The sequence below is a fragment of the Miscanthus floridulus genome, chromosome 14, assembly GCF_019320115.1.
Source record: "Miscanthus floridulus cultivar M001 chromosome 14, ASM1932011v1, whole genome shotgun sequence".
In the NCBI taxonomy this organism is placed as follows: domain Eukaryota; kingdom Viridiplantae; phylum Streptophyta; class Magnoliopsida; order Poales; family Poaceae; genus Miscanthus; species Miscanthus floridulus.
This window is the reverse complement of record NC_089593.1, coordinates 33,221,013-33,237,244: the sequence shown is the minus strand read 5'-3', so window position 1 is coordinate 33,237,244 and position 16,232 is coordinate 33,221,013. Positions and strand designations below refer to the sequence as shown.

General features: G+C 45.0%; 1 pseudogene; it reads left to right on the top strand.

The window, feature by feature from the left end:
* The first annotated feature begins 13,900 nt into the window (after positions 1-13,900).
* LOC136503323 (uncharacterized) lies at positions 13,901-15,261 on the top strand (annotated as a pseudogene).
* Positions 15,262-16,232: the final 971 nt, after the last annotated feature.

Below are 16,232 nucleotides of genomic sequence, written 5' to 3'. Positions count from 1 at the left end.
AAATTCACAAACAAATGACATTAACATTGTGGTATCTATAGTCGTAAGTCTCATGTCTCGGTGTTCTAGCTATCAATATTTTATATGTCTGTTTTAGATCAGAGCTTTAGATTTACTATTGTCACATTTTACTACTACGACCGACTTTCTTTTGGTTACATGTCTCCTCGAAAACTAATAGAACAGTGTAAATAGTTCCATTTTACTTTGCTTCAAGATCAGGAGGTATCAGCAACCCCACCATGAAGTGCTGCTTGCCCGCTTGCTGCATGAGGTTCCATCTTAAAAACTTTGCAATTCCTTTAGCTTTCTAATCCTATACAAAATAGGAGTTTGTCAAATAAAAATGCAACTAATAGGTTCATCCTTCATGATTATTAAAACTAAACAGTCAGACTTTATTAAAAAAAAGTCTTGATATGCTGCATAGTTTACAACTTAATCCTAATTTGAGTTCCTGAGTTATTCCAAAGTTGTGGTTGCCAGCAAACAGTTTTTTTTTTTAAACGGGGCAGGAGAGCTGAGGATTTTAATAAAAAGTAGATAAAACCTAGATTGGGCAAAACAAAAAAGGATACAACTACGGCGCGGTTGGATTGGGCCATCAACACCTACTGAACTCAAACTCAAGAGAAGAAGAAAAACAACTCTGGCTGGTCGGAATCGGACATCGGCACGAGCCCACATAGGCCGAAGCTCCGCACAGAACACATGTTCAACCGCCTCCTAAACACTAGCAGGTCACCACACTGCACCGCCAACAATCGGGCAACAGAGTCGTCAGGACAAAAACGCCATCGTCACCACTTGTGCCGTCGTTGGCGACGCTGTCCCACACCGAGGTAGCCTGCTGCCGAGCAGGGCTCACCGCCGTAGTCCGCTGCAAGCCATAGCTGCCTCTAGCGCTCGCCAAAACCGACTCCGTCCACCGAGATCCAAACGCGCACACCGTAGCTTCCGTGACCTAGCTACCTCATCGAAGGTAGAGGTGCCACAAACATCCTCCAGCTGTCAGTCGGAACGCCTCCTTGCACCAGAAACAGCCGCCGCTGAGCGGGACTGCCCGCCGCCACACCACGCAGGTCACCTCGGCAACGCAAATCTGCTGGCCACCACCTCCCACGTCGGCCTCCTCGCCAACTCCGTGGACACCTCCCATGCCTGCCTCCTCGCCAACTTCGTGGTCTCACTGGCGCACGGTCTCACCAAACCGCCCTTCACTGCCAAACAGATGCGAGGCCCTCCAATCGCCGCGCCAACGCCCTCCTCCTGACCATGTTCCTCCATCGTGAGCACAGCAAACTTGAATCATCAACTAGGCCTCCACCTTCCTCGCCACAATGCTAGCTGCCGCCGCTGACTGACCGAGCACGAGATCCCAAAACGACGCCTCCAAGGAGGGATGTGACGCCACCGGCGCCGCCGACGCCTGACCAATTAGTTAAGGTTTTCACCCTAGAGAAGACACGCCGCGCACAGAGGAGTGTACCGTTCGATGATGGACGCTTCCAAGGAAGAAAACGGCGCCCGAAGGCGTCGCCGCCATCGGCCCAAGAGGGACAAGGCTTTTGCCATGGCGCCTCAGCCCTGTGCGAGGCAATAGCCACGGCCCTTCTGCTGCGCCAGTCGTCGACCATAGATGGGAGAGTGGCAGCCACCACCTCCCGTGTGCGGTGTCCTTTGACTGGCCACCGCCAGCAGCTACCCGACGTGCTGCAACCCCTGAGTAGGAGCGAGCAACGCGCCATGGCTGAGGAGGAAGGGACAAGCGGAGAAGGAGCCCGGTGTCATCCTCGCGCAGCCGCTGGCTCTCGGCCGCCCGCCGTGCCGCCACCCGCGCCGGCTGCGCCCCGACCAAATCCAGGCATGGGGCGCCGGATCTGGCCTGCAGAGGGCCGGAGTCGCCGGATCCGGTCGCCGGTGTTGCAGATCCGAGCGCCGGCCACCGGAGCAACCACCACCAACATCGGGAAGAACTGCAACCGGGAGGAAAGAAGGAAGAAGGCCCCCTCTACCACCATCCTCGCGGCTGCGCGACCTCCGGCAGCACACTCCGGCGGCGGCGAGGAGGCACAGGGAGGGCGGGAGAAAAGGTGGGCGGTGGTGGCATCGCCGCCCGTGCCGCCCAGACGGGGCGACCGCGGGGGTCGTGGGGATACGATGCGAGGGAGTTTGCCAGCAAACAGTTATATAATCCTAATTTGAGTTCCTGAGATCTAGGAGTTTGTTCGTTTTGTCGTAAACGATCGTGGATTATTTACTGCTGGCTGGTTTGGTGTGAGAGGAAAATACTGTTCCAGCTTATAATCCACGATCGTATATGAGCAAGCGAAGAGACAAGCATGTGAGTGCAGCTAAAAAAAAGCAGCCTAGTATACCTGTTGAGAGAACAGGAAAGAGAATTATTAGAATTACTAGTATCATGCCCGTGCTAACGCAACGGATTTATCTTGAAGACGCACATGAAAACAACCAATGTTTTTTTTCCATAGTTCAACTTTTACACAATATCTTTAAGCATGTATATAATCCGGGAAACTAAGAAGTCATAGTAAAGTTTTTCTCATATAACCATTTAAGTTACATTTTGTCTAAGTCCTTAATCATGACTTGGAGATCTTCAGGAAAGTTGTCAAAACATTCGTTTGCATGACTTTTTAGATCTTTGATTGATGCAAATTGACAGCTTCTTTAATTGTGTGGAAAATTCCTTGATCATCCATTCTTGTTTGTAACCAGCCCACTGTAGCCTGTTAGTAAAAGTTAATTAACAGAATAAATCAGGAGATACGTATGTCTGCAGTACATTATTCAACACTAACTTACTGCTAGCACAGTGCATTCTGCTATTTTAAAATAACACCACTGTTCTTCTAAAACAGCCAAATTACATTGCAGAAAAAAAAGGTGTACCCTCACAAGATGTAGAGAACAGCTTCTGAATTAAACGGCTGTTAAATTAAGTGAAGATTACTTATACCTACCTAATGTCAGCAAATGTACCCTCGCAAGTAAACTATCATTTCATGCCGGAACATGGTGTAGCTAAACGCAACGTATTGTGCAGTTAAAATGGCACCTCTCTATATAATTCTGTAGACGATTTGTATGCTGTACAAACAATTAATTTGATAAAATGAGTAATAAGGTTAAAGTACAAACAGGACATGGTTCATTTTGCTAAAACGCTGCTTTTAGGGTAGAATATATAGCGTTAACTTAAGTATAACCCATATAGGTAAATGGCTCAAAAGACACGTGTAGTTGTAGCAGAAAAAAATCAAACAATAACATAACTAAAGTGAGTAAATAAAACTGGCAAGCAAGGCGATCAAACTAACCAGAAACAATTAAGCTGCTGCTCTGCTTGCTCTAGAGTCTACAGGTAAGTTGAACCAAGACAATTAAGGAGGTACTCAAGATAACCATAAAATTCAGATTTGTAGCTAAACCAAAACAGTTAACAAAGCCGCCTGCCAGGGTCGAGGATGAGGCGACGAAGCGGTCCACACGCGCAGCCTCCGTGAAGGAAGGATGCCGACGGTTGTTAAGAATTAGAGAGGCACAAAAAAAAAGGAATTTAAATTGTTCACTGTACCAAATCATTGATATATGAATATGCAAAACATGTCAAAGCTGTTCAAGGCTTCCCAAAGACACAAGGGTAGTACATTCTTTTTCAGGATAAAGATTTGCTGTCAAGGTCCTGAAAATAATCATACCTTCTTTCTGGGGTCCAGAGATAATCTCACTGGCTGGTTTGATGTCTACACATTCTTGTTTGACAATTCTTCCATCAACAATAATTGCATCCGAGCTTTATCAATGGAACAGGGAAGACATGAGAAGCATGTAACATCAGGAGGAATTCAACAAAAACAAATCATAGAAAAAATAGACAACAAAATTATGAGGCACAACAAAGGAAAAAAGGTTAATTTCGTGAGCCAAGAGATTACATAAAGATAAAACATTTTTTATTTTCCTTTTGGCAAGACATATCTTCCAGTCATCAAATAAGTTAAAGAGAGTGCCAAGAATTAACAGTCTGGCCCCCAAGTCCATGTGAGTTTGCAATATGCATTTCCATTCTTGATTTTGCACAACCATACTAATCAAATGTATAGACAAACTGCTACCAATTGGAATCTATGATTTATATGAAATGTAGGCAAATCCCGCCGCAGCAAAACTGCAACTTGCCTGACTTCTCTAGCTATATAATGAGCATTCTCAACAACTTTTAGACTACAACAATCTAGGAAAACAGATAAACCCAATCTGGAACAGACGAGGATACAAAAAGCTAGTACCTCCAAGTCGACTAAAAGGGGAACAGGCAACAAATTAGCCTCGCTATCACTACCACTGTACCGCTTTCAAGGGACCACACTGGAGAACATTCGAGGTATGCAGGCAAGCACTAAAGGTAAAGGTAACACATCCATTCCAACATTGGAGCCGTGACAACCAATTAGGTTGTAACCTACCACCAATTCCTGTAACAACTGACGAGGCGATGAACAGAGCTCACACAAAGTCCCCGTCAGTTGCCTTTTTCTGACATTTTGTCACTCGTCTCGCAAGGACACGCAGTGAAACAACGGAGTCTTACACGACACGGCACCAGAGTCAGAGAATCCGCAAGAACACGAAAACGGCATCGACGCAATCCGCACAGGCAGGGATAGAGCACCTGAGGTTCCGAATCGTGGCGGACGACGCGTCCCCGGCATTGCGCCTGATCTCGCACCACGCGACCTCCTCCCCACCGCCGCCGCAGGCCGGCGGCGCGACGAGGGAGCAGACCACGGAGTCGTCCTCGGCCACCTCCACCACCGGGCACGCAGAATCGGCGGGCACTGCTAAGTAATCAGGAATGGGACAACCAAACCCAAAAAAAAAGAATCAAGAAGCCGTGCAGATGAAGGAACCCGTGGAGAAGGAGGGGAGGGGGCGGCTGCCCTGCCGTACCTAGCCTGACCCACACGGAAGGGGACGGCAAGGAGGCGGCCAAGGGCTGCGGGGGTTTGGTGGAGGTGGAGCACTCGCCGGCGTCCATGGCGCAGGGAGGCGACAGGCGAGGCGAGGAGCGCGTGCGCGCTAGCTCGAGGGGGAGGCGGCCACTCCGGCCTGCTGCACATGTCGCCCTGCCACCGGCCAGAGAGGGAGGGCGTGGCAGCAGCGGAGCTCGCGCTCGCTCTGCAGATCGACGGACAATCGAACGGATGGGGCCGAGGTCCATGAGCACAGATCAAAATTAGGAAGGATTAAATCGGAGCTTTCTCGAAGAAAAAAGAAGCCAATCTGCTGCTCGTAACTGCAGGAGGTACGAGATGGCTTTCTGGATCTCGTGACCACAGCGTGCCGGTCTCGCGCACCTGCCGGGCGTAGACCTCGTGGACTTCGTGGATGTTGCGCTCGTGCCGCCAGGAAGGGAGGGCCGGCCTAGAGTTGTGTCACGGCCGACCGGAGTTGCGCCCGCCGGAGCAGGGAGCGCCCGCCACCGCCGCCGCCGTGGGATTCCCCCGTCGAGCGCGGCAGCCGGCCGTACTCGTCGCCGCTCGCCTCGGTCTCCCCCGCGCCCGCGCGTCGCGGTCGGGGCAGTGCCCGCTGCCGGGGCCGAGGTAGAGGCTCGCCGTCGCTGGAGACCTGACGCGCACGCGCTCGCTCGCGATCGAGGAGGAAGACAAGTTGCTCGGGAGAAACAAATCGAACCGGGAAACCGAAATCAACGCGAGGCGCATGCGCGCGGGAGGTCCGCGGAAGGGCGACGGAGGGCAGACACACTACGTCGGATTTGGATGAGTAATAAGAGAGAATGGCTAAGAGATAATCTGGTGCGTTCGTTTTGATGGTGTTATATTTTCTGGGTGCATTCATGGATGTGGATGTAGCATAGGTCATGACTGTGGAACAGACATTTGTTGTGTGGCTGTAGATTTATTCTAACTGATGTATTATAGGGTAGGGTAGATTAATACATTATAAGAAGAAAGAGAGAGAGAGAGAGGAGATCAGCAAGAACATGTTGACTATGAAATACTGTCCCATTGCATTAGCCATAAATAGCAAGTTCCTCCATACGGCAGAGCATATACTTAGTGTTGTCAGCACCAGTCAATTTATCATTGCCACCTCCAATTTCCATGTTGTTCTATGCCTAAAATTTGAACAATTTGTACCCTATGAAGATACATGGTCATCTATCTGCATGTCCACCTTGTATATTGGAGTTAAAATCAAACAAGCAGATGGGGCTTGAAAGTAATACGAGGTGAAGCAAATACATGTAAATCCATAATCTGCAACTGCAATATCTCAAAAAAAAAACAGATTTCACTTAGCTCAACTCGAAAAATGACTAAGTGAATATCAATTTCAAATTCAGCTTATGACCGAACTTTTCTACCTGCATAGTAGCTTTCAAACCATAAGCTATGACAACAACAGTGATATTTGCATTTGCAGCCATTTAAGATTTCTTTCCACTGTCTCCTCCATGCCATGCTATGGTTCACCACCACATTGATATCCAATATCGTCAGCATGTGTTCCTGCAACCAGTATTCTTTTTGCATCTTTGGCTAATGGAAGGAATGAGTCTTTCTGACAAAGAAATGGATAGATATTTTTTTGAGGGAACGAAATGGATAGATATTATAATTTCAGACCAGCACTTATGCTCAACATATGCCTACCGATAAAGAAATGAATAGATATTATGATTTCAGACCAGTACTAATGCACAAGGAAAATACTATCCACCATCAGGTACTTTTTTTTTAAACGAGGCGATATTGTTCAGACTTGGAGATAGAAAACAGAAAGTAAATACAGTCATCATGCACTGACCATCTACAAAATGTGAATCCTGGTGCCATGGCATCACCTTGGACTGCCCCTCATATAATGCCCTGCTTGTTTCCTTGGCAATTGGTTAGCGCCCTTTCACTATTTAATACCAAAACAAAATCATAAGACCTTGTATAATAACTAAAATGGCTTCTGAGAACTTAAATCTAAGTTACATAAAAGAGAATTGGGTCAAAACATGAGAAAAGTGCCACAACAATAGTACGGAATTTAGATGAAACATAATATGTTTATTAATACTGAATGAGAAATTACATGTATCTCAGACTCATTTGATCCTAAAAAGAGTTATGCATGAGATGAAGCAGACCAATCCAAAGGAGTGCTAAGGCTATTGGAATAATAAACATGCAGAACCCGTACTACCCTGTCTTCTTCCCAACTACTGTTTGGTCAAAATTTCTAGATCATCTCTCATGATCGATGATCGATTTCACTGAAAATGCAAGGAAAAAATTCCATACAAACAGGTTAGGGTTGCTTATCTGTCATATAACAAAATACAAAAAAAAAGAGAAAAATATCGCATCCAAACCCTGTCTTCTTCCCAGCTACTGTTTGGTCGTTCAGCAAGCGCATATGCAAAGGAAGCAGATTGGTCGGGAACTCGGGATTGAGGAGGAAGCGGTTGGCCGGAGATGGGGAGGCCGCTCCATGGGTTGTCGTGGTGCAGTAGAGCATGTCGGTGTCATACTCAACGCGGGGGGGGAGGAGGCCGGCCGCAGCATCACCGGACACCGTGGAGCCAATGGTGCAGGCAGCAATGAGGGTAGCAGCCGTCGCCCTAGCTGGCCACAGCGCACACCTTGGAGACGAAATTGGCGCCGGCCATAGCCATCTTCCGGCTATGGTTCCGTGGCGGAGACCTGCACAGCTCATAGGCGGAGGAAATGTCTTCGGCAGCCTCATCTCGGACCCGCGTCGCTGCCACATCTCGAGACTGCGCCGCCACATCCCGAGCCCGCGCCTCCGCATCCCGAGCCCACCCATGGCCCGCAGCAGTGCTCGCAGCGTGGGACGTGATCGGGATGTGGCGCGGTGCCGACCGGAGTGGAAGAGGGAGGTGCCGGCTGGAGAGGGATGTAGTGGGCGGAGAGGAGGCACCGCCGCCGGCTAGTCGCGACTCGCGAGCGGAGGGGAAGGAGTCGCGCGTGCCTACTCGGACCGTCGGACGATGGAGCGAAAAATCTCTCGCAACTTAAAATATAATATTATATATATATATATAGCTGGCTATAAAATAACTTATTCTATAGCCACTTTAAGTTACGATAATTACTATGTTAATTTACGAGATTATAGTAACTCCTTATTAAGTAGTTTACTATAATATTATGGTAAATATCCCCTGTGTTAGAGTAACACAACTATCGTAAATATGTATTGAAATTATCGTAAATAGATGTGGCTACAATATATATATATATATATAATGCACCCAGGCTGACGGGCGCACCAACTTGGAGCAACCAGCGTGCCCAAGCGAATATGCAATGCTTGCTTTCCTAAGTTAAATTATATCTTTCAGCTACCACGTAAAGCCAACTAGCATACAAATCCCACTAAACTGTATACATGCATGCATGGAATTTTTTCTTGGTTCGAATCTTTGAAACAAGTTTGCTCCTAAACTGTAACCCCGATTGACAAACCGTTTGTTGCATCCGACTCAAAAAAAAATTCTGAGCCAAACTAGATTCAATATGGATATATTTTTTTATCCTTTAAGCGAGTTGCATGTCAATGTACTACCGATTGTAACTATGTCTACCACCTAGTTGCAACTAGTTATAACTTTGTGTATTATATACATCTGGTCACTATAATCACGCCAAGTTCCAATTCTGAGTTGCAATCATATCTGAGTAGCAACTGTGTTGCAATTGAGTAGTAACTAGTTGCAATCAGTAGTAATTGGTTTGCAATCGGGTAATAACTTGTTGCAACCAGTAGTAATTGTGTAGTAACGAGTTGCAACCAGTACTAACTGGGGTTGCAACTGGACAGGTGCATCTACCAACTAGGTTGCAAGAGAGTACTTGCTAGCTGCAATTGAGTAGCTGTACAGAATGGACCTTGGTTGCAACTGGTCAGATGTTCAAGTTGCAATTGGCCGGTGCTAAATAGGCCACAACTACTTGCAACTAGTGCTAAATAGGCCACAACCAAGTTGCAATTGTGTTGTAGACGTGCTTGCAACTCACTGTACAACTTAGTTGCAATTACATACTTTAAATTTTTTTCAACAAATATAGGCTTCATGGATCTCATTTTGTTAAACATATTTTTTCGAAGAACCTACTTCAAACCGATTCAAAAACGGATCTGTGGTTTAGGAGATATCATATTTTTTCGAATCAAAACAAGAAAAGATTCCATCCATGCATACTTACTGGTGGGTGGGTTGACCTGTGAGGTGGCGTCACGTGGTTGGTTGTGTCCATTTAATTTTGCATGCATGAGCGTTGGTTTGGCAGGAAAATATGGGGAGGGTCCTACGGGCGTGCGCTGGCACGTGGACCGTAGGGTTAGAGAGGGTCTGTGCACTCGTTGCATGGAATGCAACTGTCCTATCACACGAGTCGCAACTGGTCTACCACCAGAGTTGCAATTTATGTACGACTGAAGTTGCAATCGGCTGACGGACTGAGTTGGAACTGGTATACAAACGGAGCTGCAACTAGCTATCCAGGACAGTTGCAACTGCCCTACCCAACCGGAATGCAACCGGCCTATCACCAAGGTTGCAATTTGTATAGGACAAAAGTTGCAATCGGTTCAAGGGATGAGTTGCAACTGATATACAAACGATGTTACAACTAGCCGTCTAGAGCAGTCGCAACTGGCCTACCCAACATGAATGCAATGAGCCTGAGCATTTTTTTGTTTCGAATCAAGAAAAGATTCCCTGCATGTATGCTTCCTGGTTGGTGGGTTAACTTGTGATGTGGCATCACATGGTTGGTTGCCTCTATTTATTTTTTGCATGCACGAACGTGGAGTTTGTTAATGCGAGGACCAGCTGCTGTGCGGTACGCGTGGAGTCTGGTCTGGGCCGGTACGTCTCTCGCTCGCCGCTCGCCGTGCTCCATGCGTCTCGCCGCTCGCTCTCGCGGTCGGGTGCATTTGCTGCACAGAATGCACCCAGGTGCATTTTAGCCTCGTCCTATATATATATATATATAGGGAGAGTATATTCAGTAGTCAGCTATAAAATAAGTTATTCTGTAGCCATCTCTATTTACGATAATTTTATATATTAATTTATGATAATGTCAATACATATTTACGATAGTTGGGTTACTATAATACATGAGAATATTTACCATAACGTTATAGTAAACCACTCAGTAAGAAGTTACTATAATCTCGTAAATTAATATTGTAATTATCGTAACTCAAAATGGCTACAGAATAGGTTATTTTGTAGCCAACTATAGGGTAGTAGCGCGCGCGCTCTCTCTCTCTATATATATATATATATCCGCCCCTCCCCTTGCGTTATGGCATGTCGTAATCCTATAAAAGGAAACCCCTTGCGTTCAGCCAATGCTCGTGCATGATGGACCCTTCCTCAATCACCGTAAAGGAAACCCCCGTGCCCTCCCGCACTCGCAATCCTGTAAAAAAGGAACCCCCAAGCACCCGATCATCATCAGCGTCGCCGCCTACGTGTGACCCCCGCTCGACCCTCGGCGTTGGAACGGACACAATCTTGGGATCCTACGGCCTCCATCATCAGCACCGCAGCCTCCGTGCGACCCCCGCTCGACCCTCGGCGTTGGAACGGACCACTGCGCCACATCGCAGCACCTCCGTTCCTTGGCCTCACGTCGCCGCCGTCGGACGGTCCACTGCTGGACGCGACTCCTGCAACCCCTGCGCACGCGACCGCGAGCCACCGGACGACCTTCGTGCGACCCCGCTCGACTCTCGCCATTGGAATGGACCATTGCGCCACGTCGCAACACCTTCGTTCCTTGGACTCACGCTGCCGCCGTCGGATGGGCCACTGCTGGACGCGACGCCTGCGAGCCACCAGGCCATCGTTTAAGCACCGCGTCTCCGGCACCTGGTACGTCCTGTGATCCACCGACGGGTAAATATGTTGGCGGCGGGAACCAATCTGATGACCGCCGCCGCGCCCTGGCCAGGCCACAGCCGGCCCTGTCCAACAGCCCCGGCAGGCCAGCAGCTAGCCCCGTCCGGCTACAGCTAGCCAGCAGCCGGCCAAAACCATAAACCCAGGGCGAGGCAGCCACGGCCGGCTAAAACCACATTGGACCGGCACTGGCCGACACCCCCGGGCGGCCAGCAATGTATAAGTCTTGGGTAGATGTTTTCCTATATATGATATAGCTTTCTGTTCTGCTCAGTTAACTCTTGTGGTCTATGAAAATGATAACTTCAGGTAGTTTTGGATGTGGGTTGTGGCACTGGTGTTCTTTCGATATTTTGTGCTTTTGCTGGTGCCACTCGTGTAAGTTTTTAGTTATTAGTTGCACACTTTGCATTTCTGATGATCTTATCAATGTAGGAAAACTGATGATTTTTTAATCCCGCGCTCTGTAGATGCTACTATATTCCTCGCATATGTGGAGGCGTAGATCATTCACCATTACATGATACCAGTGCAATCGACAGGGAGTGCCTTCAGTCCGAGAACCTCAGCTCATCACTGTTATTTGTCCGGCAATAGCTACGGACAAGTGAAGCCTTGTTCATCCTATGTTTTACTGAAACATAATATACAGAGGTATACGCAGCATGCACTGGAAATTATAATATTGGAATTCTTCTTGTCAGGTTATACTGTTTTTCTTCAGTATAGTTTTTCGTTTTCTCTCTGGTGGCCTTTAGCTTTAGTAGTCTCTAAGAGTTTGGATTCTTTGGGATTCCTTCAGGTGCAGCATAGCTGAATCTTTTCAGTTCAGTAAAGAAACAGCAAATCATTCAGATTCTTCAAGTTTGGTGAGGCTTAGGAAAAAAATCTAAAATTCAGTTCAGTCTTCAGCTGTGTTTTCTCTAAAATTTTCTCGCCACATAGTTTTGCTCTGTATTTCAGTCTGCACTGCATCTTTATCATCAAGCAAGTAGGTAAGTTCCACGTTTCAGACTTTAGATTCTAAACTTCCACTTTCTGCTACAGTGACTTTCTTTAGATAATCACTTCTTGCTTGTCTTTAGTTATCTTATTTTATTGTTTGTTCAGTTCAAGCTTGCGTAGAGTTCAAATTAATTTATTAGCTGTAGCCTTTGTCAGATTAGTTAACAATATTTTGGTCAAAGAAACAAGATGTTTTCTCAAGTTCAGTTTCCTTTTCAGTTACAGAAGTTTCAGACTTTGCAAGTGACTTTTTCACTTTTAAGTGATCGGCAATCAGGCATACCACTGTTGCCTGCATTTGGATTGACGTTGTCCTTGTGACATATGTAGCTCTAGCGATCACTTATTTTTGTATCATAGCCAACCTGCAGAATGTAGTTGGATTTTTTATAAGGACCATCATTTAGCTCTTCTATTTCAGCTAAGCTTAGGAAGCAATCTGGAAAGTCTTGACAAATTGGAAGTTATAGCATCAGTAAATCAGTACACCATAGGTGTTGCCTACAGAAAGCAAGGCAAGGCTTTCTAATTGAGTTAACTGAAAGTGGTCTGGAAAATTACAACGGTTGTTACATCTGAACTAAACAAATAGTATATAGTTGACAGTTGGAGTGAGATAAGAGGGAGAATAACATATAGTTGACAGTTTGAGTGATAAGAGGCAGACGCTTGGGCGAGGCTGGCTGAAGTTCAGTGTACCACACACTGAACTGCAGAGTCACATCTGAACACCTACCGCTCATGGTTCGGCAAATTGTAATACTTACTTAATTAATATATTTTCACCAGTTTACAAATTATCTCACAGTTCTGTCTATTGTCCACACTAATATGAATGCAAGCAGGAGAAAATATATTGTTTTCACTCCTGTCTACTGTTCATGGTCCAGCAATTGTAACCAGGATTGGTTTGATAGTTGATTTTCATATTGATAGTTGATTTTCATATTCAAATCATTTAATCGTATGACTGGTTATTACTAATTACAAGTCTGGGTATCTCTAAATTTCAGATAAACAGCACAGGAACAGAGATTGCAAGGTTCAGAAGAGCAGAGATTGCTACAAGTAGCTTTGGATGCTTAACTGATCAATATACAATGATTTGGCTTACACAAACACGAAAAGCACAGAACTTTCAACATTATTTAAACGTTGGTTTTGGGTGAGAAAATGAAGAGCCAAGGAAAATCAAAATCATGTTGTTAGGAGAATGTTTCAGAGTACAGCTAAAATAATTTTTGTAGACAAAAGATTTTGATTTCCAGTAAATGGAGTAAGCAATTGTGAACTTAAAAAAGGTTTAATTGTGCATGCTTTCAGTTCAAATCATTTGGAACAACCGTATCAAGGTTTTTGTACTAAAGTAACTGTTCTGATAATTGATGTTACCTGAATGAGAGACTAGGGCAGAAACTCTAAAACATAGTAAAACTTTCAGTAGTCACTTGGTAGGTCCTGATGATTTCTTAGTAGCTTGGCCCTGCAGTTGCAGGCACTTTACTATTCTTCTTGAGTGCTTGGCATATATTGTAAATAAATTGGTGGATGCACAGGCTGATAGTATGCTTTTCTTAGCAATGTGTCATTCCACATTTTCTGAATTTATACATGACGTGTACTATGAAAATGTGAACAAGCTATCTTGCAAGGATAATTGTGAATGCAATTTGAAATCAAGATTCATTTTTCATATGTGCACTTTGAATACATTGATGGCAATCTATGTGGCCTATTGGTCTTGGTGATCCGTTCATGACCATATTTTCCATTGTGCATACTCAGCTTTATTCGTAGTGTTATTCAGTTCGTTCAGGTTACATATTATCGACCTATTTAACTTTTTTTGGCAATAATGAGATTTATTGGGCATATTATTTCTTAGGCACAACATTGCTAAAAGTGACGGGTAGTGTTATGGACACGCCAAGGCCAACCGGTGATCGGGTACCTTTGGGGACCTTACAAATACAACACATGGAGGTAAATAAACTTTTAAAATATCTCTACATATTCTATGTTCATATGTTTGCAACTCACAAAAATTTATTGAAGGGAATCATACACAATCTAATGAGCATAAGAGGAAGAGGGATAGAGAACGGTATGCAACAATGTCTGATGAAAAGAGGAGTGAAAGAAACAAGAAACGCCGTGAGAGGTATAAGATGAATAACCAAGGTCGTGTTGATTCCCATAACAATGAGGTTGTTCATTCAATAGGTATGGTGGTGTTGCTTAGTGTCACTTTAAAAGCCATATGTGTTATAATTAATAACAATTTATTTATACTATGTTCAAACTTGCAGATGGGAATACAACAAATGGAACGGACGAAAATAGTGACAAACTCCATATGCACTCAACCAATAGTAATGGCGCCAATGAATTATCAGGTTACTTATTCTGCTAATAAAATTATTTATTGGTGCGGCGACTGCAATTAACGTGTTGACATAGTTTGCTTATTGTATGGATTAATTAATAACAATCAACTATGTTTGAACTTGCATATGGGAATACAACAAATGAAATGGACGAAAACAGTGACCGGCTCCATAGGCAATCAACTTACAGTAATGGCTTGCAACAATTATCAGGTTACTTATTAGCAGAATAAAAGTATTTATTGGTGTGGCAACTGTAAGTGACATAGTTTGCTTATGGAATGGTTTAATTTGTATTGTATGGTTATATTTGTAGACGGTCTGGTACCTTTAAGCAACATTGGTGGGACTGGTTACGTGGATGACATTGAAACGGGTACACTTTTGTATCCATTGCTTGGAATTCTGGTGAATCGTGCCTGTGTTTGTTTATTCTGATTGTGCTCAGACACCATCCTAATGTGCGTTGATTAAAGTGTCATTCCATGATATATAGGTTTGGGATGTGCACCCAGTCCCATCAACCGGCTTGTCATGTGTCTAAATGAGCGTAAGCGTGATCGTGACAGAGCACGATACGCTGCAATGTCTACTGAACAAAGGGCGCTACAGAATAAGAGACGACGTGAATTGTATGCAACAAAAAATACACCAAAAAATACAGGAATGATGCTACAAATGACTCCAAAGGAGACTGCCCAGCCAACAGGTGTGCAAATAATATTGATTTCTCCATAGCAATATCTTATCGTGGTGTTGTAGGATACTTATTATATGAATAAATTTTTAGACGGTGCTGTCCCTTTAACCATTGGAGCACCTGATGATATTGACGATAGTTTAACTAAGACGGATATCGATACTTTTCAAGAAACGGATATGCCTTTATAGAATGGTGGCTTTGTTTTTAATTACAAAAAGAGTTTGAACACCATCGTAGCTGACACTGTTGTGTAAATTCATTATCATACAATTTTAATTATTGTGTGTTCTTCATCGATTAAACATTGAGACCGAACATTTTTTTATTAATATATAGGTGATGTAAATGCATCCCCTTCCATCGACAATTTTGTCACATGTCCAAAAGAGCGTAAGCGTGAGCTAGATAGAGCACGAAGGGTTGCAATGTCTCCTGAACAAAAGGCGCAAATAAACAAGAGGCGGCATGAGTTGTATGCGGCAAAAAAATACTGCAAGGAAACTGCAAATGACTCCACAAGAGAACTTGAAACGAAAAGAGATCAACAAAAAATATAATACGATGGTGAGAGAACGCCGAGCCAACAATCTGCATCCAGACTCAATCGCCATGGAGAGCCCTCACTTTAACCCTCAGCTTATTTTCCCTTCTTCACCTCAATCGCCTGAAGTGCCTTCACACGGTATGGAAATACCCAAATTGAGGGGCACCCCTATTGACATCGTGCCTTCTGTAGTTCATAATCCAGAAGTCCAGACCCCTGAATTGGCTACTATCGACACAGAATTTCATCCCATGCCGGGGACACACGCAGCAAGCCGGAAGGGTCCGCTCGATGGAGCAGATCCGCCTAGCTTCAGCGCAGGGGTGGTCGATCCTGCGCAATCCTCCCGAGGCGTGCCAGTCAATTTGACCCTGCAATTGACAAGGAGAGAAAGTTCATCAGTAGTTAAGAGCAGAACTTGCCGGTGTTGCCAGACAGTCCCGAATGTACGGCTGTGAGAGCCGATATGAAAGGAAATCGGCTAAATAGCCGATTCCAGTATATTCATGAGAATAAGTAAGTCAGTTAGAGCTCATGGGGTCGTGTGAGTAGAATCGGTTATCATTCAGGATAAACATCATTTAAATGAATATTAATCAATGGCAATAAGATATC